Source organism: Spermophilus citellus (genome assembly GCF_964194105.1).
Source record: "Spermophilus citellus genome assembly, chromosome: 4".
NCBI lineage: Eukaryota > Metazoa > Chordata > Mammalia > Rodentia > Sciuridae > Spermophilus > Spermophilus citellus.
Genome location: NC_138185.1, coordinates 44845802 through 44865269, shown reverse-complemented (window position 1 = coordinate 44865269; position 19468 = coordinate 44845802). Strand labels below are relative to the sequence as shown.

The window sequence follows — 19468 nt, the reverse complement described above, 5'->3', positions numbered from 1 at the left end:
AGTAATTTGGAATCTAGTGAACTGAAGCCAGCAGGAAGGAGTTAAAGTGAATTAAGTGATTAGATCTCAAGAGACATGTGCCTGGCACCTAACAATGACATTAAAGGAAGATTGTGAAATAAAAAGGACACCAGTGGAGGAATGGAGGGGAACCAATGAGTAGGAAGAGGAGAGGGAAAGCGGAAGTCACGAGGAATGAAACTGACCAAATTATATTGTTACATTGTGTGCATGTACAAATATGTAACAATGAGTCACACTCATCCGTATAATGTTAATATACCAATACAATTTATATTTAAAAAAAAAAAACAGATCATGGAAACCAGTGACATGGATTTAATGGACAAACAAGTCCCCAAATCCATGGTCAAGAATCACTCACTTCACTTGTCCAAGGAAGCCTTCAGCTCCCATTCTTTACTTGTACACATTCCAGAGGAGGTTGCCAGAGCACCCCCTGCACCCCACTCACCTGGCTGCTCAAGGCAGGACACAGGCAATTCACGTCGGGCATTTTGACCATGGAATAACTACTTCTCACTGAGAATGCCTGTTTTCTGATTTTGTGAACTGGTTGCACTTTCTGGATATCTGATGTCTCTCTCAATTTACACTTGTTTATGAGTTGAATTGTACCTTTCCAAAAAGGTTATGTTGAAGTTCTAACCTCCAGTGTATGACCTTATTGGAAGCAGAGTCTATGAAGATTTAGCCAAGTTAAAATAAGATTGGGAGGTCGGCTTTAATCCAATATCAAAGGGGAATTTGGACATAGACATGGGCAGAAGGAAAATGATTAAAGGTACATACACAGGGAGAATGTCATGTGAACACTGAGGGTTAGATTGAATCAGTTGCCAGATAAAGAATGCTGGAGGCTACCAGAAGCTAGGAGAGAGGCCTGGAATGAGCCATCCTTAGCATCTTCAGAGAAAGCATGACCCCTCCCAACATCTTGATCTCAAATTTCTGGTCTCCTGTCAGACAATAAATTTCTCTTTTAAGCTGCCCAGTCTGTGGTTTTTGTTCTGTAGCCCGAGAAAATGGATATTCACTATTTTCTATGTGGGAAAATTATGGAGACAGAGTAGTTCCTGAGTGTAGCTGGTTTTGAACAGATCTGATATGAACTGTGGTTTCTTTACTTTATTAAGTAAGAAAGTCACTTTACCTCTCTGTGTCTCCGTTTCTACAATCTGAACAAAAAGGGAAAATACAACTATTTCATGAGTACCACGAGGACACATGAACCACCTAACAGGCTTGTTAGCATTTTAAAATGAGGCCTCATATGTGAAGCCCAGGGCAGAGAGTCTGGCATATGGGGAGCACTCAGTACCCTTACCGACTATAATTATTACTTGGGATCCTTAAGCATTTGTCAGATGAAGCTTATGTCTCATGCAACATGTAACATTAGATCTGCATGTTCCCAGGGCCAGCTCCATGGCATGTGACACATGCGGTCACGCAAGGAGCTGTGTTCAGAAGGTTCAACATCAGATACTGCTAGAGAATTGAATGAGATGGGACTCAAACACTGACCATTGGGTCTGGTAGCAGAGAAGTCACTGGTGACCTTGACAGATCTGTTCTGGGTACAGCCTCCTGACTAGAAAAGAGCTCAGAAAGAATGGGAGGAAGGGCTGGGGGATGAGCATGGAAACTCCTGCCAAGGATTCTGTTGGGAAATGAAGTAGAGAGAAGAGGTTGGGGCTGGAGGCAGATGAGGGGTCAAGAGAAGTTTCTATGGGCAGAGTTTTAGTATAATTGTGCCTAAATGGAAACGATCCAGTAGAGAGAGTCACAATAGCTACAGTAAAGTCCTTGAGTATAGGAAAGAAGCCAGGATCTACTGCAAAAGCAGAAGGTGAACCCAAGAGAGGAGCAAAAATGTCCATCCACTGAAAGAGAAAGGGAAGCAGAGCACGTGGAGGCAGAGAAAGAGAGGCAGATGCAAGTCTGAGAATCGCACAGGGTGGGAAGGGTGGAAGTTCCTCTGATTAGCTCTAGTTTCTCGGTGAAATAATAACAAGGAGGGAAGGAGGATGTGGAAGGTTTAAGCAAGGAAGAATCAGAGTGGAATAATCATAACTCATTAGTGGATTGTGAAATCAATTTAGAAGGCTGCCTTCAGAATATTTTAATTAAATGAAATAACATAGGATCAAAGAGAGGAGAAAGGAAAGAGGGGCAAGTACTGTCATATGGAGTGTAACAATGGAGATATGTGGTAGGGATATGTTCTGAGCATGCTATCATGGGATGATTTTGTTGTGCAAACATCCCAGAGTGCACTGACACAAGCTAAGATGGCTATGATATCATTAGGTGATACGATCTTACGGGACCCCTGTGATATATTAGATCCAAAACACCATTATGAAGCTAGGGTTGTATTAGTTCCTAATTCTTTTTCTCTACTTATATAAATGCACCTTTAAAACCAAGTTTCTCAAAGACTGATCTGAAGAGGAGAGTAGATGGACCAGGAAATGGTAGAACCCCTTGAACCTGAACCCTGGAACTTGGTTTGCTGGCCATGTCCATCTGCTTGGTACAGGCACAGCCCAGGGGAAGTGTGCTTCAGCCAGGGTTGGAAGTAGTCAGGAGAGTATCCTGGAGGAGACCAGGCAAGAGAATCAAGGTCTATGCAAAGGAGGGGTTAAAACTGCAGAACATGAAAACAGCACCCAGGAAGGAAGTAGCTCATGAGACAAGAAAGGGACAAAAGACAGACCAGGTGGCAGGGTCATTGGATTGTGGCATATGGTGGTGGCTGAGTTAATACAACTCTACAAGAAAAATCACACTTCTTGCCTTCTTCTTGTTATAGTTTGGATCTTGAATGTTCCCCAAGGTCTATGAATGAAAGACTTGGTCCCCAGTCTGTGGCACTTTAGGAGGTGGAGCCCAGTGGAAAGAAGTTTGTTATGGGAGCATGTCCTTGAAGGAGATATTGGGACACCAACCCCTTCCCTTCTCTTGTTTCTCTCTCTCTCTCTCTCTCTCTCTCTCTCTCTCTGGTCCAAAGCAACAGGCCAAGCAACCAGGGACTGAAAACTCTGGAACTGTGAGTCAAAATAAACCTTCACTCCTTTTGTTTATCTCAGGAATTTTGTCACAGTGATGGAAAACTGACTAACATACTACCTAAGCTTCAGAGCAAGGGAAATCTTATTCTTTGCAAACATTTATTCACAGTGATCTTCTGTTAATTGGTTTATCTATTTATGTGCTGGGATTTTCATATGCTGCATTAAAAATTTTTGAAATCAAATTTTATCATATGTGTGTATGTGTGTGTGTGTTAGTTTTCTCAGTACTCACCAAAAATGTTTCCTCTAAAGAAGTTTTGTTAAATTAAATAATACTTAACCACAGAGTTGATCATACAGTCATATATCAACTTCAGTTAAGTCAACATTCAACTGCTATTTTGCTATATCAGTTTTTGTCTGTTTCTGGAATGTTTATTTTATGAAAACAAATCATAACCCTGGGGTAGAGGGTGGAGCTCAGTTGGTAGAATATGTGTTTAACATGCATGAAGCTCTGGATTCAATCCCCATCACATCCCAATCACAATCCTGGAAAAATATGAAGTCTTGGTTCTTATACCATATTTATTTTCTCTGGAAATCCCTAGTATGTCTTTCCCAGAAGCCTTTCAAACTTTATACTTTCTTCCATGGGAGATATAAATAATTCTGACAATCTAGTTTTGTTTGTTGGTTTGCTTATTTGGTTTTGGTACCAGGGAACTCAGGAGCACTCAACCAATAAGTCGCATCTCCAGCCCTTTTTACTTTTTATTTTGAGACAGAGTCTTGCTAAGTTGTAAGTGTCACTAAGTTGTGGAGGCTGGCTTTGAACTTGTAGTTCTCCTGCCTTGGTCACCCTGAGCCACTGGGATTACCACACTGCCTAGCTCAACTCAGAGCTTAAAATGAGCTATGGGAAAATAGTAGCTAAAATGTTGCCCATTCCTTTTGTGTTGTGCCTTTTCATTTGTTGTTACAGTTGATAATTTTTTCTCTTGCAATTACCATTTTTATTATTTCTTGATTCTTAAACTTGATGAAAAAAACATGCCTTTAAAGAAACTTAAAGCGATGTATTTCCATCTTAGAACAATAGCTTAAATTCATGATGTATCTTTTGAGATCTTGAACCCTAATATTTAAAATCTCCTCGGATTCCATGTGGTCCTGCCATGTTATTCTGTCTTCTTTGTCTCAAGGACCACTTCAGCTGCTGCCTGTTCAGAAAAGCAGATGTGTGGAATTCTTCCTGGTGGTTTATCCCTGTTAGGATCTTCACATTAAATTAAAACCTCCTGGTAACAACATGCTTCACCTCTGCAGCCTCCTGGGATTGGTTAGTTTGAAACAATTTGCATATCTAGCCCTTTTATGCTTCTATTGGTAGGGTCTGTGCAACCTGCCAGAGATGGGGAGGGGAGAAGGAGGAAGACCAGCACAGCAAGGATGGAGGAAGGATGATATATATGGACTCAGATGCTGTTATGTGTATTCAGGGACTAAAGATTTAAAAAAAAAACATTGGCCTGGGGAGTGAGGGTGTGCGTTACTGTGCCCTGACATGACTAGGAAAATTTCCATCCAATCATCTACATTCTCTGGTTTCCTAAGTCCAACATTCTCATCATTCTCTATCCAACCAGGTGTGGTGACACATGCCTGAATGTTAGAGTCTGTAAACAAGTCTGGATGGCGCCTGGCAAAATGCCAGAGGGAGTGGTTTGTGAAGTAAGGCCAGCGAGCCATTAAGTGTGGAGATTTCTTATTGGTTGACTGATGTATCTAGTTTATGCTAATTAAGATAAGCTGTGTGGAATGTATAAATACCGCTCCTGTCCTACAATAAACGGCTCCCACTCCTGCTGGATCAATGTACACAAGTTGTTCGTCAACTCCCAGTGGCTAGGGAGACTGAGACAAGAGGATCTCAAGTTTAGGGTCAGCCTCGGCAAATTAGTGAGGGCCTAAGAAACTTAGTGAGACCTTGTGTTAAAATTAAAAAAAAAAAAAATTAAAGGACTGGAAATGTGGCTTAGTTTTAAAGTACCTCTGGGTTAAATCTCCAAAAGCCCCAGCCCAAAGAAAAAAGAAGTCAACATTCTCTGTCCAACACCTCATCAGTTACTCTTCAGGGAACCTGGAGCCAATAATAATAGAAACAGAAAGCTAACTATTTCCAAGAAGGATATTTATATCTCAATAGGCATCCAATGATTACACAGAATATTTGAAATAAAACCCAATGCATAAAATTCCACAGCAGAATTGTCAGAAGCAAAAGACTGCTGGAAAAGATGGTTTCTGGTGGGTTGGTGTAATGACTCACAGACCAGGAGGCCAGCTATGTTGTTATGGTTTGGATCTTAAATGTCTCCCAAAGGCCCATACACAAAGGCTTAGACCCCAGCCCACGGCTCTGTTGTTAAGTGTGAGAACCTTTAGGAGGTCAGGCCTAGTGTAAGGAAGTGAGGTCAATGAAAGTATGCCTTTGAAGGGAATATTGGGATCCCTCTCCACTCCTTCCTCCCTCCCTCCCTCCCTGCTCCCCACCCCCACTTTCAGCAGCAAGGTGAAGTGAACATCTTTGTGATGTTCAGTGAGGTGAACATCTTTGTTCTGCTATGTGTTCCCTGCCATGAGATTCTGCCTCACCACAGGTCCAAACAACACAGCCAACCAACCACAGACTGTAATCTCTTACACTGTGAACCAAAACAAACTTTTTTTCCCTTGAAGTTGATTCTTTTAGATATTTTGTCAGAGGGGTGGAAAGCTGACACCTACATATTATCATGCCTGGCTGAGGGTAGTAAAAACCTCCTGTTCATCACACATTTAGGAGACCACAAGGAAATGAAAAAGCCTAGATTCTTCCTAACATAGACTCTGCCCTGCCAGTTTGCGTGCAGCTGAGAACAGGCATCCCAGACCACAGGTGCCAGTGGTCTGCCCACATATCCTCAGGTCCTTGTTACCATGTTGCTGTGCATTTTCACTTGTATAGGCGGCACCTGTTTGGGTGGAGAATGGCCCTCAGGATTTGGGGGCTTGATTTGCCTGTATACAGAGAGAGCTGGAAGTACCTGGGGTGGCGTTCAGCCAAAGTGTGACTGACACAAGGGTATGAGTACTCCAGTAATCTGGCCTCTGGTCTGGCTACTCTGATGAGGGTCCACACTGTTTCCAGAACTTTCCTGTGAAAGTGTGCCCAAGTTTGCCTCTGAGGCCTTTGTGGGATATGTACCCTTGCGTGGCTTCCCTCCCTGTCATCTCTCCATCCCCTATTTTCCTGTGACATGTCCTAGTCCATTTTCACATGAATCCCCACCTCAGGGGCTGCTTCTAGGGAACCTGGCCTAAGACAGAGATCTTCCAAATCTCCAGTTATAGACAAAGGAGGCTGTTTCTACTTAAATTAAAAAAAAAAATAGGGCACAAGTCCATGTAAGACCTAAGCATTTATTTGTTGTCTAGACTGTTTCCCTCAGACTTTCACCTCTTCCCATACAGTCTGATTCTTTAAGACGAGATGTTGATCCAAGAGTCCTTACCTCTCCTTCCTCGACTGAAAGTCTTCAGAGGGTCTGGACCATGTCCTCAACACCCTGACCATCTATCTCTGCTTGTTTTGTGGAACCCAACCAGGATCCTTGCGTCCTAAGTGGAACCCGAATGGATGATATGTTCCTTGCTCCAATGCCCCCCTTGGTTCTCATTCTTTGCACTTGGTATTCCTGCCTAGAACCCTGTTGCTAATAACTAAGACCAATGAATCCATCCATCACAGCTTAGCCACTCCTTTCACTGTGAGTCATTATCAGATGCCAGGACAGGACTGAGTGCCCTTTCTACAGGCGACCACATCAGCCTTGGATAGAAAGAAGACTAGAACCCACCCTGTTCCTGCCCTTTCCTAGCCTTGCTCTTGGAAATGCCTCCACCTCCAATCCCCGAGTCCCACAGTTTAAGAGAAGGGGATCACCTGAGCCAACATTAAACTGGAGTAGGTTAACAGTACTATTTAGATCATATGTATAGCATTAGGCCACCCTGTAAACTGTTTACAGAAAAACAATGGCTAAAAATATTAGGCATAATTGGGGCATGATATGTACCCAGGGAATAATATTATTTTGGAATACTAGGAACACACTAACTGTTAAGGCAGGAATTCCAAAATATGGAAAGAATGGGCAGGGCACCTCATGGACAGATGGCCAGGAACGGGATTCCACCTTGTGGGAGGGACAGGGAGATGTCTTATTGTCGTTTTGTATGCTGGACCTCACCCAACCCTGATGGAGAAGATAAGAAGCTATGAGGACATTCAGCATTTTTTAGGGGGGATTGGCTAACTTCACTTAGCATAATCTTCTCTAATGCCATCCATTTCCCTGCAAATGCCATGATCTTATTCTTTTTTAGTGCTGAGTAATATTCCATTGTGTTTAAATGCCACTTTTTTTTATCCATTCATCCACTGAAGGGCATCTAGGTTGGCTCCACAGTTTAGCTATTGTGAATTGTGCTGCTATAAACATTGATGTGGCTGTGTCCCTGTAGTATGCTGTTTTTAGTTCCTTTAGGTATAGTCCGAGAAGAGGAACAGCTGGGTCAAATGGTGGTTCCACCAATCCCCCCCGAAAAAAACAAATGCCGAATGTCTTCTCTGATATAAGGGGGGTGACTCAAAATGGGGTTGGGAGGGAGAGCAAGGGAGGAAGATTACCTCTAGATAGGGAATACGGGTGGAAGGGAAAGGGAGGGAGAAGGGGAATAGCAAGGATGTTGGAAGGAGACGGTCATCATTATACAAAATTCATGTATGAAGATGTGAATTTGGTGTTGACATACCTGATATACAGAGATTTGATAAATTGTGGTATAAAGATGTATTAAGAATTGAAATGCAAAAAAATTATGAAAGTAATGCACTCCTCTATTGTGATGTATGTAAGAAATAATAAAAAAAATAATTAATCAAAAAAACAAAATCAGCAGACAGAGAGAGAGAAAAAAAAAGAAGCTTTGAGGAAGCCACTCTAAATGAAGCACTTTCCTCAGCCTGGGAGGGACACCCTTCTCGTCTGCTCCTGTTCTACCACTGCACTGGCTGCCAATCCCTCCCTCTCTCCCAGACTTTTCTCTAGACTTCTTTGCTCATAAGCATGAAACCTGATGTTTTTATGGCCCACAGGGGTAGAGTCTCTATCTTTTGGCAACAACAGTCAAGCCTAGAATCAGAGGAACCTCTTCCATCTTCTCTGTGTTTTCTTAATAAAACAAGAGCAAAAAAAAAAAAAAATACATTTTTCTAGAATCTCTGCCTTTATTCTCATTTGGATTCCATTTCCAAGGGGAAAAACCATTGCAAAGGGAAATAACAAAGATTTTCAAGTTCAAACTCACACTAGTGTGTCTGTCTCCCAAGTCAAGCACTGACCACACAGCTCTGTCCTTGCCAGTAATGTGTCAGGCTACAAGATCCTTGAGGCCAAGAATCATAAAGGGAGCCCTGCACGGGCCAGATTACAAATGAACCTTGGAGTCAGCCAAGATCCAACACCTCCCAGAAATGCTGAAACCAGAAGCCATATCTCTGCAGCCCGGTCGTATCACCAGCCCAGAGACCAGTGAACACACTTGGTCAGAATGTACATGATGCCTGCAGGCTTCAGGGACCTGGTTTACCAGATGAAGAGGGTCCAAAACTATCCAGTTTCTTCTCAAATTAGTGTGTAGGTTTAATGTAAGTCGAAACAAATCCTATGAAATAAAATTAGATTGAAAAGACTGAGTTGGCAGCCATAAAGAAGAATGAAATTATGGCATTTGCTGGTAGATGGATGGAACTGGAGAATATCATGTTAAGCAAAATAAGCCACCCCCCCCCAAATCAAAGGCCAAATGTTCTCTGTGATATGTGGATGGTAATTCACAATAAGAGGGGGAGGGTAGGAAAGAATAGAAGTACTCTGGATTAGACAAAGGGGAATGAAGGGAAGGGAGGGGGAATGAGAATAGGAAAGATAGTGGAATAAATTGGACACTACTGTCCTATGTACACATATGATTACACGACCAATGTAATTCTACATCATATACAGCCAAAAGAATGAGAAGTTATATTCCGTATATGTATAATATGTCAAAATACATTCTACTCTTATGTATAACTAATAAGAACCAATAAAAAATTAAATTAAAAAAAAAGACTGAATTGGGTACAGTGGCATGCATCTGTAATTCCAGCAATTGGCAGACAGTGGGGTTAAGGAAAAAAGATCACAAGTTGGAGGCCTGGCTCAGCAACTTAGCAAGACTCTGCCTCAAAAATAAAAAAAAAAAACAAAAACAAACAAACAAACAAAAAACAAGGCCAGGCATGGTGGCACATGCCTAAATTCTAGTGGCTCAGGAGGCTGAGGCAGGAGGATCACAAGTTCAAAGCCAGCCTCAGCAACAGGGAGGCACTAAGCAACTCAGTGAGACCCTGTCTCTAAATAAAATACAAAATAAGGCTGGCTGGGGATGTGGCTCAGTGGTAGAGTGCCCCTGATTTCAATCCCCAGTACCAAATAAATAAATAAACAACAACAACAAAGGTTGGGGATATCAGTGGTAAAACTGCCTGAGGTGTTTGATCCCAAGTACAAAAAAAAAAAAAATGCGAACACACACACACACACACACACACACACACACACACACACAGGACTAATGAGCAAATCTGCCAAGAAATTTTTAGTGAGAGGATAAAGGAGCAGAAATTGGAATGGGACTTACCCTTCCACATGCATGTGTCACAGAGCTGGAAATAAGCAGTTTATTCACCAAATGTTACTGGGCCTGAGGGCAAATTATTGAAAAAAAAAAAGAATTAAATTTCCTTCTTCCTTCATAAACTACCTGCCAAATGATTCCAAATGAATTTAAACAGTAATCTGTAAAACTGAAACCACAGACATTTAAAGAAAATATGAATGTGTAGTTGTTTGAGAACTTGGAAAGATTTCTTCTGTGCACAGGAGCCATGAAAGGAATCCAGAGGAAATGTACAAACAGTAGACTATGCATGCAGAAGAGTAAAGCTTTTGGGTGATGAAAAGTCATGAACATGCAGCGCTTTGGGGACAAACATCCGGATGGTAAGATGATGAGTGTTGAGATGCCTCCTGTATTTTGACACCTGTGTGTGGAGGTCAGCTAAAGGCCAGGGCTGGTCCTGTACACAGGCAGCTGCTGACTACAGCTCTGAGCCAGGTGTGGGATTTTGGCTGACTTTGGGAGACTCAAAGCTTCAGGTGCAACCAACCATGCAGCAGCCCTCGGTTACCACCCAGGTAACGGAGGACAGACATTGGCCTCCATTCATTTTTCAAAAGTATTCTTGTAAGCCAGTCATAATTTAAATGCAATGGGGAGTTAGCTATCGGGAAAAAAATAATGTGATAATTTCTCTCACCAGGAAGAAAAATGCTTCATAAAACAAATTGAATTTCATCTAGCTATTTAAAGCAGCTACATGTTTGGGTTTCTGAATTTTGAATTTCTGATCTAGCAAATAAAATTCTATCTGTACCGTAAAAATCAAAATATCTTTTTATCCCATTCCTTGGGTGGATCTACTCAATTAAAGGAAATTCTTCATTAAAACAAATGTTTCCAAGTCTGATTTTTAAAATGACTCAAATTCTGAGAATTTCAGGCAAGTGGGGGATTGCAGGCTAATATCTACCTCTGTGAAGTGTTACTTGGCCACGTGTTGTCATCAAATAAGAATGACATATAAACTCACAGCAGTAATTAGCATACTTCTTGAATTCATTTCTCATTTGCATACTGTAAATCTCAGCGATATCATTTAAATCAGTCTTAAGATGGTTTTAAAATATATAGCAATACGCTTTTTTAACCTTTTCTACCCAATATAGAATCAGAGGTTCTCAATTAGGGTCCACCAATTTTGGGGGGGTATTCAAAATTAGTAATGGAGGTGTTGATAACCAGATTCTTGACCAGAAATATAATATCTTATATAGGCTGAAATATATATATATATATATATATATATATATATATATATATACACATATATCCTCACTTAAAAAAATAAAATCCAACTGGGCTGTGGATGTAGCTCAGTTATAGAACACTTGCCTAACGTGGGAGGCCCTGGTTTCACTGAGGAAAAGAAAAACAAAAATATAGCTCTATTTTCTTAGAGTCTTAAAACAAAATAGCTCTATTTAAAATTTTACCAAAACATTAGTGAGTTTAAAAACAGTTTCTACTACAAAAAGCAGTGTGGTTTAATCATTCATGCATTTAATGCTCTTGAGTCCTTTCACTAGAAAGAACTGTATTAACTTGGGTGGTTCTGTTCACACTCTGTAGAATCTCCACACTTCTGGTTAACATTAGAAATGCTTAAGCTAGAATACCCTGGGTCCTGACCAATCACAATAGACACTGGCCATAAACCAGCAGGCTGAAAGTTCTAGATTGTCCAGTTTATCAGCACAGCCTCTTTCTTCCTCCTCCCCAGCTTCACAATCCCCTTCTCCACACCCTCTAGACATGAGCTTCCAGAATTACACCTTCACCCCTTTCCTGCTTGACCTGTGGTTTCTCCCTGGGCAAGTTCACCTATTCCCGATTCTCTCCCTGCTGGGCCCCAGGGACTCCCTGTGTTTCTTGTTGCATATTGAACCTTTCTGTCAGTGACATACAGGACTCTTAAATTCACTGGGTTAACAATCACACTCAGTATGTATTTCCTCCCTACCCTCTTGCTTGGTCACACATGCAAAAACATAAAAGTGTGCATGCACTCATAGACACTCTCACACACACTCTCCTGAACTCCTTGGCTTGACTCAAAAGTCATTATCCTTTCAATTATCTAACTCACCTCCCTTTGGTATCCCCACTCCACCTTTATTTTGCACAAAACACTCCTTCCCTTGACTTCTGTGATACCACCCTATTTAATACTTATCTCTGAATGAGACTCCTTGCTTTCCATACTTCGGAAAACTCTATGAAACAAATCTTGAGATTTGTTCAGCATCAGAAAACTAGAATTGTCTGAGATGAATGTTAAATTTATGCAGCTTTCTTTTTGATTACTGTATCTATCACCTTTCATGGGGCTTCTCTGCTAGCCCACAATTCTCCTTTGAGTCACTGAAATACAAACTCCGCTTCCCCACTTCACCTTCTCTTTAATTGCAATTGAGCCTGAATAGCCAAGGTTACAGATCTGTGGAAAGTTCCTTAAGAGTCGGTTGCAGGCAAATCTTAGAAGCAACCAATTTCAAACAATGGGTGCATATGAACATATATACCTCCTGGAATGAAGGATCTACTGTTAGCAGCCCCCAATTCATATCACTCTCTTTTGAAACTGGGTGCATCTATGTCGGTGTTTGCCTGCAATCTACTGTTAGGGCACTTTTCAGGAGTAAACGGAAACATGAACCACCTAGAGAATGCACATGGCCAGTACCCAGGGAGAAAGGGAACTGAAAACTCATTGAGTAGGTCTATATTCTCATTCAGTGGATGTGATAAACCAAGATGAAATGGTGCTCTTAGTACAAGAATCCAGGGTTTCTATCCCATATGCACAGCTGCATTTGAGACCATAAGAGCTGGAAAGGCTGGTTTGCTGCACTCTGCCCAATCCCCCAACAAGCCCTTCTGGGTAGGATGAGGGCAGCTCCCCAGTCCCAGATCTGATCAAAACCTGGGGAAATGATTCACGTCAATCAGATGCACAGAGTTGGCAAACCAATAACTGACTCCAAATTTACAAAGAAGGGTTACTATGCCTGCTTAATATCCAGAGCTTAGTTTTACCACCCTGAGTACTCCTAGCGGATGGGCTCCAGCTTCCTTGGAAACTGATCTAATCAGCTACAAATTTTGGGTGAAGATTTTTGGTACTATTTCCCCAAGTGGACTCTATTGGAGCACTGGATTCAGAAGAGACTTTGCGGGAAAGTGTGTTCTGTGGCCAGATGAAGTTGGTGAACATTCCCCATTCCACACTATGATGTCACCCTAGAGTCCCAATGCACATTATAATAATAAAGATTCTGAGAAGTCCTGCCCTTTTAAAAAGGCAGTTTATCATTAGCATTTCCTAACTTATTTTACCACTGTATCTCTACTAATTCTTTAATAAAGTTGCATCCTAACACACAGCTTGGTGTCTCCTGTTCTAGACCATGTTGCCTGGAGTCTGCCTTGGAGCACGACTACCTTTAACAAGTCTAGCTGGGATGCAGCAGAATGACTTGGATCCTGGCTCTAGCCTTGGTGCTTGGACCCCTTTGTGGTTCCATCTCTTCACCAAATAATGCAATTAAAGTTATTTTTGTGAGAAACAATTGAGCTACTATTTTTAAAACTATGAAAATATTATCTACTTTCCCAAAAGGGACCTAAGTATGACCTTTCTAAGTATATACTTCTTTCTGTGTAAGTCCTCAAAGTGCTTTGAAAAATCGATAACTTGTCCATTCATTTATTCAACACTTAACTCCTTCAGCAGTAGGTCGTAAGGCTATGATACGATTTTGAAACCTAGCAAGCTCATAGACTTCAGCAAGTGGAGTCCACTGCATATTACCTAGAAGGGATACATATACACATGTACATAAGGAATTCTGATGGCATTGGGGGGTTGCCTTTCCAAAGTCAAGGAAAACTTCCTTGCTGAACCTATGAGGATTCTTGAAGGATCATTAGATTAGGTGGGATGGATATACAAGAGAAGAAGTAGGCAAAACATCAAACTGACATAATGTAGGGATTATGTGAAGAATGGGCCCAATTAATGTGGACCTCCCCTTGACAGATGAGAAATGACTAGTCTGTCTCCTCCAAATAGAGGATGAGGGTTTAGCCTAGTAAGGAGGTTGTTTCTGAAAAAGTGAAACTCCTCTTTAGAGTAGGTAGTGGGAGAGGGCACCTTTAGATAAGAGAGCTGCTGGGATGCTCCTTCTCAGCAAGCACACAAGTTGTCCTGGAAGGAGCCATGGTTCCCCACCTTTCCTACTCTAGAGGTCAAGTGGGGGCTATTATTCTCTACTCTGTTTAACTGTCCGAAGGAGAATGTCTCAGACAGGGAGGTCCTGGTCGGTCTTCCCCATTGTCCTCAGCCTCCAAATATCGAAAGCAAACCCCAAAGCATACGTCAACAGCCTTCTCCCCAAAATCCCACATGCCAAAGCCCCTCACTACTCAGACCCCTCCCAAACCACAGCCTATGACATCCCCTAAGGAGGTGAAAGCATGAAGAATGTACCAGTGTCCAAGAGACATGAGAAGCCTGAGGCATAATGGGAAGTAAGTACCTCTATAAACACTTATCAAAACATCCTTCTATGCTTGAACTAGAGACAAAGTCAATAGAAGCTCCAGAGTCAACAAACATGACTAGTTACCCAATCTGTGGCATGCCATTGTCCCCCCTCAAAAACCGGAGTGGGGAAACCAGACAAATGGGAGAGGGGGGGCGTTGTAAACGACTGCTTCCATTGCACAACGATGCAGCATCATAACAACCCATCTTTATTTAAAATGTTGATCATGAATTGTTTATCATGAATATTTTTACATTCGTTTCTTTTTTTAAAAATACCACATTAAAATACTAAACTTAATTACTGAGTGCTGTCAAATGTTTATTTATAAAGTCCTGTTGGTGAAGGAATGCTCTGAAGTTTTCTTATTGATCACAACATGTTCCTAAGAAACCCCAATGTGCCAGAAAGTGCGGTTACAATGTGTGCGGGGGTTTGTGTGCAACCTCTTCTGCTGAACTAGGAAATCCCCTGGGATTTCAGAGCTCTGAGAAGAGAGGCGCCTCTCAGGGCCCAGGGGGCTGATCTTGCCCTGTATTTCTTGGCTACATGTCACAGGCTTTAAAGCTTAAGTTTTGGAAACCCTGCGGTTCCCCGGCCATCCAGGGGCGCGCCATCGCTAGTGGGTGGACACCGCACTCGTGGGAGCCGAGGCCAAGGGTGGAGGCCGAGCCCTGAAGGGGGCAAGGAGGCCTTAAAATGGAAAAGTGACCCCGTTCCTTCCCGGCAGGAACCCAGGACTCCTCCTCCGCCTGAGGCGACTCCATCAATCACTCTGGCAGTCCCAGCGCCCGCTTCCCGGGCTCGCTGACCCTCCCGCTGGGGTCTCAGCACTGCACCCAGTGTGTGCGACTCAGGGCCGGGGTCCCAGACACAGGCATAGGGCGTACTTGACACGCCGCAGGGGGCCGCAGGTAGAACTCAACAAAGGTCCCCATCTCCCCACTCCCGTGCACGTGCCCAATCACACACTCAGGGACACACACACCTGCACCTCCCGCCATCGAGCCTGCACCACCTGCAGTTGCCACTCACCCACCCCTCCGCAGAGTTTTGCGGAGGCCACCCCGTGACCCTTCCAAGACCAGAGGCCGCCTTGCTCTGGGGAACGTCACCCTGTTCTCAATCCCGACCTCCGGAGTCTCTGGTGCCTCCTCCCCCATCCGCCCTGTACGACCTGGGGAGAAGGCTCGAAGGCTCTCTCCCGCAAATCTCCTCCTGATAAGGAGAGTGTGAGGTAGCAACTCTAGCCTGGAACCCCCCAACTCGCGACCTGGTGCGGGCACAGGGGGTGGGGTCTCTGCTACTGCCGCCCCTTACCTCTCGCGGGCCCTCCCCGCAGGTCCCCGAGGCGGGGGCGACCGGTGGCCCCGCAGAGGAGCGCGGGGCTGGGATTCCCCGCCCTGGAGGAGCAGGAGGAGGAGGAAGAAGAGGAGGAAGAGGGGGAGAGGGGAGGAGAAGGAGGACGAGGGGAGGGAAGAGCTTTGTGTTTGCCTCCCGCCCTCCCCTCGCCAGAAGCGCTAGCCATCCCCCCTCCTCCCCCAGCCACCCTCCAGACTCCCCGAGATGGGGCGGGGGCGATTGGGTAGGAGATGGCGAGCAAAGCGCCTGCGCGACCCCAGGCCTGGCCATCCCCTTACCATCCCCCCGGTACCGCCCACCCTCCGCCCCTCCTGACGTCCGCCCGGGGCACTTACCCGGTTACCAGAAACCCGGTCCGAGGCCAGAAGAAACTGAGATCCGAAAGTTTTATCTAGCCCGGAGCAAACTTGGCCGCACCGCCTTGCAATCCGCCTCGCGCCGCCGCCCCTTTCTTTTGCACTCCCCACGGAGGACCCGAGTTTTGTTCTTGGAGATTTTTCCCATTCTCCTTTCTTTAGCAGAGAGGCTCACCCACTCCGGGTAACAAGCGTCGCCGCCCAGCTTCGGATCCGGGATCAGCAGCGCAGGCTGGGGCAGCCTCACCCCGCACCCGGGAGGCCAGCGCTCTCTGCAGTCCTTTGTCCCAGGCAGGGTCTTTAGCATAGGACACGCTCTAGGAGCTCTGGCGACTGCTGCGTCCCCGCTGAGGGTAGTCTGTAAGATCCTAGCTGGCGAGGGAACTGCTTAGGGTTGAATGTGTGCTGGGCTGTCCAGCCCCGCCTGGCCCTGACTGAGCGCGAGAGGCAGGGTGCGGAATGTGGTTTGGCCCTTTGTAACCCCACTGGAGGCCTCTCAGAAAGGCTGGGAAGAAGGGAGGTGCGCCGCCAGTTCCTCACTGGGAACCAGCTGTTATTTTTTCTGAGTCAGGCGAGTCCTTGGTCATCTGCTGAATTTTCTCCCTTCCTGGAGGGTACAACTCCTTTGGGGGATAATTGGTGACAGTGTTAGAATTACCATACTAGCCTGTGTCACAAAGGGAAGCTCACAGGTGCACAGAAGTGGAAAAGAAACTGACAAAGCCTTTATTTTTGTTTTTGTTTATGCAGACCAATAACAGAGGGAACATGGATTTCATTGTTATTTGGTGCTTGTGAATCGTGGCTTTTAAAATCTCAATATTTATCAGTTATTTGTCATTAGCTCAGGTTCCAGCAAAACATAAGCTGCTGCGCTCCTCTTCTTGTTTCAAGTGACTCATTTAATGAACAATGAGCACCTGCTATGTGCCAGGTGCTGTTCTAATGCTTGAGATGTGTCCGGGGAGTAACAGAAATATCTCCCTGCCCTGGTGGAGTGGACCTTCTTGGGGGCAAGGCTGGAGACAGAAGGGAAGTCATGAACGTCAATAAGTAAATTATCTGGAATGTTAGAAGATGTTATAACAGAGACTTAGGCTGCTTTTGCTAAAAGCAGTCTCTTCATTTAGGCCTGTAGATGCCCAATTGTTAACTGAAGGCAGGATAAAGCCTGACATCTCTGCCTTCATTTTGTGTCTGTCTCCTTTTTATTATCTTAAAGTTTGTGACCTGCTCAGCTCATCAGATAGGCATGTTGATACTTAAGGGGTATAATGCAAGGTCATTCAGCACTTAAATTACCTAACCTATCTCATCCACCTTCAAAACTGAGGGCATCTAAATCAGAGTAACTAAGATATGTTGAAGATATGTGAAGACATTCAATTGCCAGACCCCTGGAGTGACAACTAAAAGTCTTCAGTCATTCCCTTATGTCTGCAGTCACCTTTGATTCTAGGAACACCAGAGCCTCACAGATCACCCCATGATAAGATCACCCCCTAAATGGGAGGCAAATACCCCATGACAGGAACTGAGGCTTCCTTCCTAAGGGCAGGAGCAGTCATCTCCTGGGAACCAGGTTTCCCTCTCAAGTGATACAAAATTCTCCAGGGCCACCTCAAAGAACCACTCCTGAGATAATGATTAACCAGATCATGGTCTAACCAGCATGACTTACTCTACCAGCTGTGCAAACTCCCAACCATACAAACCCCCAACCCGTCTTTGTTCCAATTTGCCAAACAACCTCTGAGTTTCTGTCAGTTCTTTAAAGATAGATCTTTGATCATTGTATCCCTATATCTGTTCTTTTCCAGCATGGCCATGACTCAAGCACCTTTCTTATCTTTCTAATTGACACATAGACATGAGTGACCATCAAAAATATATTTCAGCATAACTTAAGAGGGGCAATTCAGAAGAGCTACAAATTTCTCCATAACAGGACACCTGGGGCTTCCTTATCTGCTTAGGAAAGATCTTTTCATAGGAAGGGATGGGGTCTGACACTTGGCCCAGACAGAATTGCCACAGGTGGTCTTCTGATGACTGATACCTGGAAGACTTCATCTGCATAATGAGATCTTTGCTGGATACATTTGCTTCTTCTCACCTTCCCAAGACTTGTATTGTCACCTCCTTTACAGTGGTCTCAAGCCTCTTTTCTTTCTATAGCTCAAAATGTTATTGAAGCTTCAACTATCAGGCCCTTTCTTTGAATCTCATACTTGGCATATGGCTCCCATGTTTCTGCACATTAATAAATATCTTTCTTTTATTTTCATAAAAGAAATATGCTTTATTTTTCCTGTTAATGTGTTTATTGCTAGTTTATTTCAACGACTAAAATTATTGAAACTTAAGAGGTGACAGAATGGCTGTTATCAAGAATACAAACAATGAGTGTTGGTGAGGACTGGGGGAGGGGGAGAGGCACACTCATACATTGCTGGTGGGACTGCAAATTCGTGCAACCAATCTGGAAAGCAGTGTGAAGATTCCTCAGAAAACTTGGAATGGAACCACCATTTGACCCAGCTATCCCACTCCTCGGTCTATACCCAAAGGACTTAAAAACAGCACAGCATACTATAGTAATGCAGCCACGTCAATGTTTATAGCATCTCAGTTCACAACAGCTAAACTGTGGAACCCACCTAGATGCCCTTCAATAGATGGATGGATAAAGAAACTGTGATACACACACACATACATACACACACACAAATGGAATATTACTCAGCATTAAAAGAGAATAAAATTATAACATTTTCAGGTAAATGGGTGGAGTTGGAGAATATCATGCTAAGCAAAGTAAGCCAATCCCTAAAAAACCAAAGGCCGAATGTTCTCTCTAATAAGTGGATACTGATCCATTATGGAGGGGGGCATGGGAGAAATGGAGGAACTGTGATTGGGCAAAGTGGGGGAAGGGAGAGAAGGGAGTATGGGGGGCAGGAAAGATGGTGGAATGAGATGGACATCATTACCCTAGGTATGTGTGTGACTGCACATACGGTGGGATGCTACATTGTGTACAACCAGAGAAATGAAAAGTTGTGCTGCAATTGTGTGCAATGAATCAAAGTCCATTCTGCTGTCATATGAAACTAATTAGAATAAATAAATAAATAAATAAATAGGGGCATTTTATCACTGTAACCAAAGTATTTGACAAGAACAACTTAGGGAACAGAGATTGATTTTGGTCCAGTTTCAGACATTTCGGCATATGGTCAACTGGCTTCATTGCTTTGGGCCTGAGATGAGGTAGAACGTCATGACAGAAGGACGTGGTGGAGGAAAGCTGTTCACCTCATGGCAG

The 19468-nt window shown here is 43.7% G+C and overlaps 1 protein-coding gene across 6 annotated transcripts in view; it reads right to left on the bottom strand.

The window, feature by feature from the left end:
- Positions 1 to 16555, bottom strand: part of RIN2 (Ras and Rab interactor 2) — a 233097-nt gene extending 216542 nt beyond the window's left edge. The window contains exons 1-2 of one of the 6 annotated variants that reach the window (XR_014021324.1): positions 16120 to 16555; positions 9834 to 9896 (exon numbers count right to left, since the gene is read on the bottom strand). The gene's annotated coding sequence lies outside the window, so the exon portion shown is untranslated. Of the gene's footprint in view, positions 1 to 9833; positions 9897 to 15742; positions 15916 to 16119 lie in introns of those variants that run through there. The other 5 variants (XM_081288791.1, XM_081288782.1, XM_081288784.1 and 2 more) reach the window with 5 other exon arrangements.
- Between the last annotated feature and the right edge of the window lie 2913 nt (positions 16556 to 19468).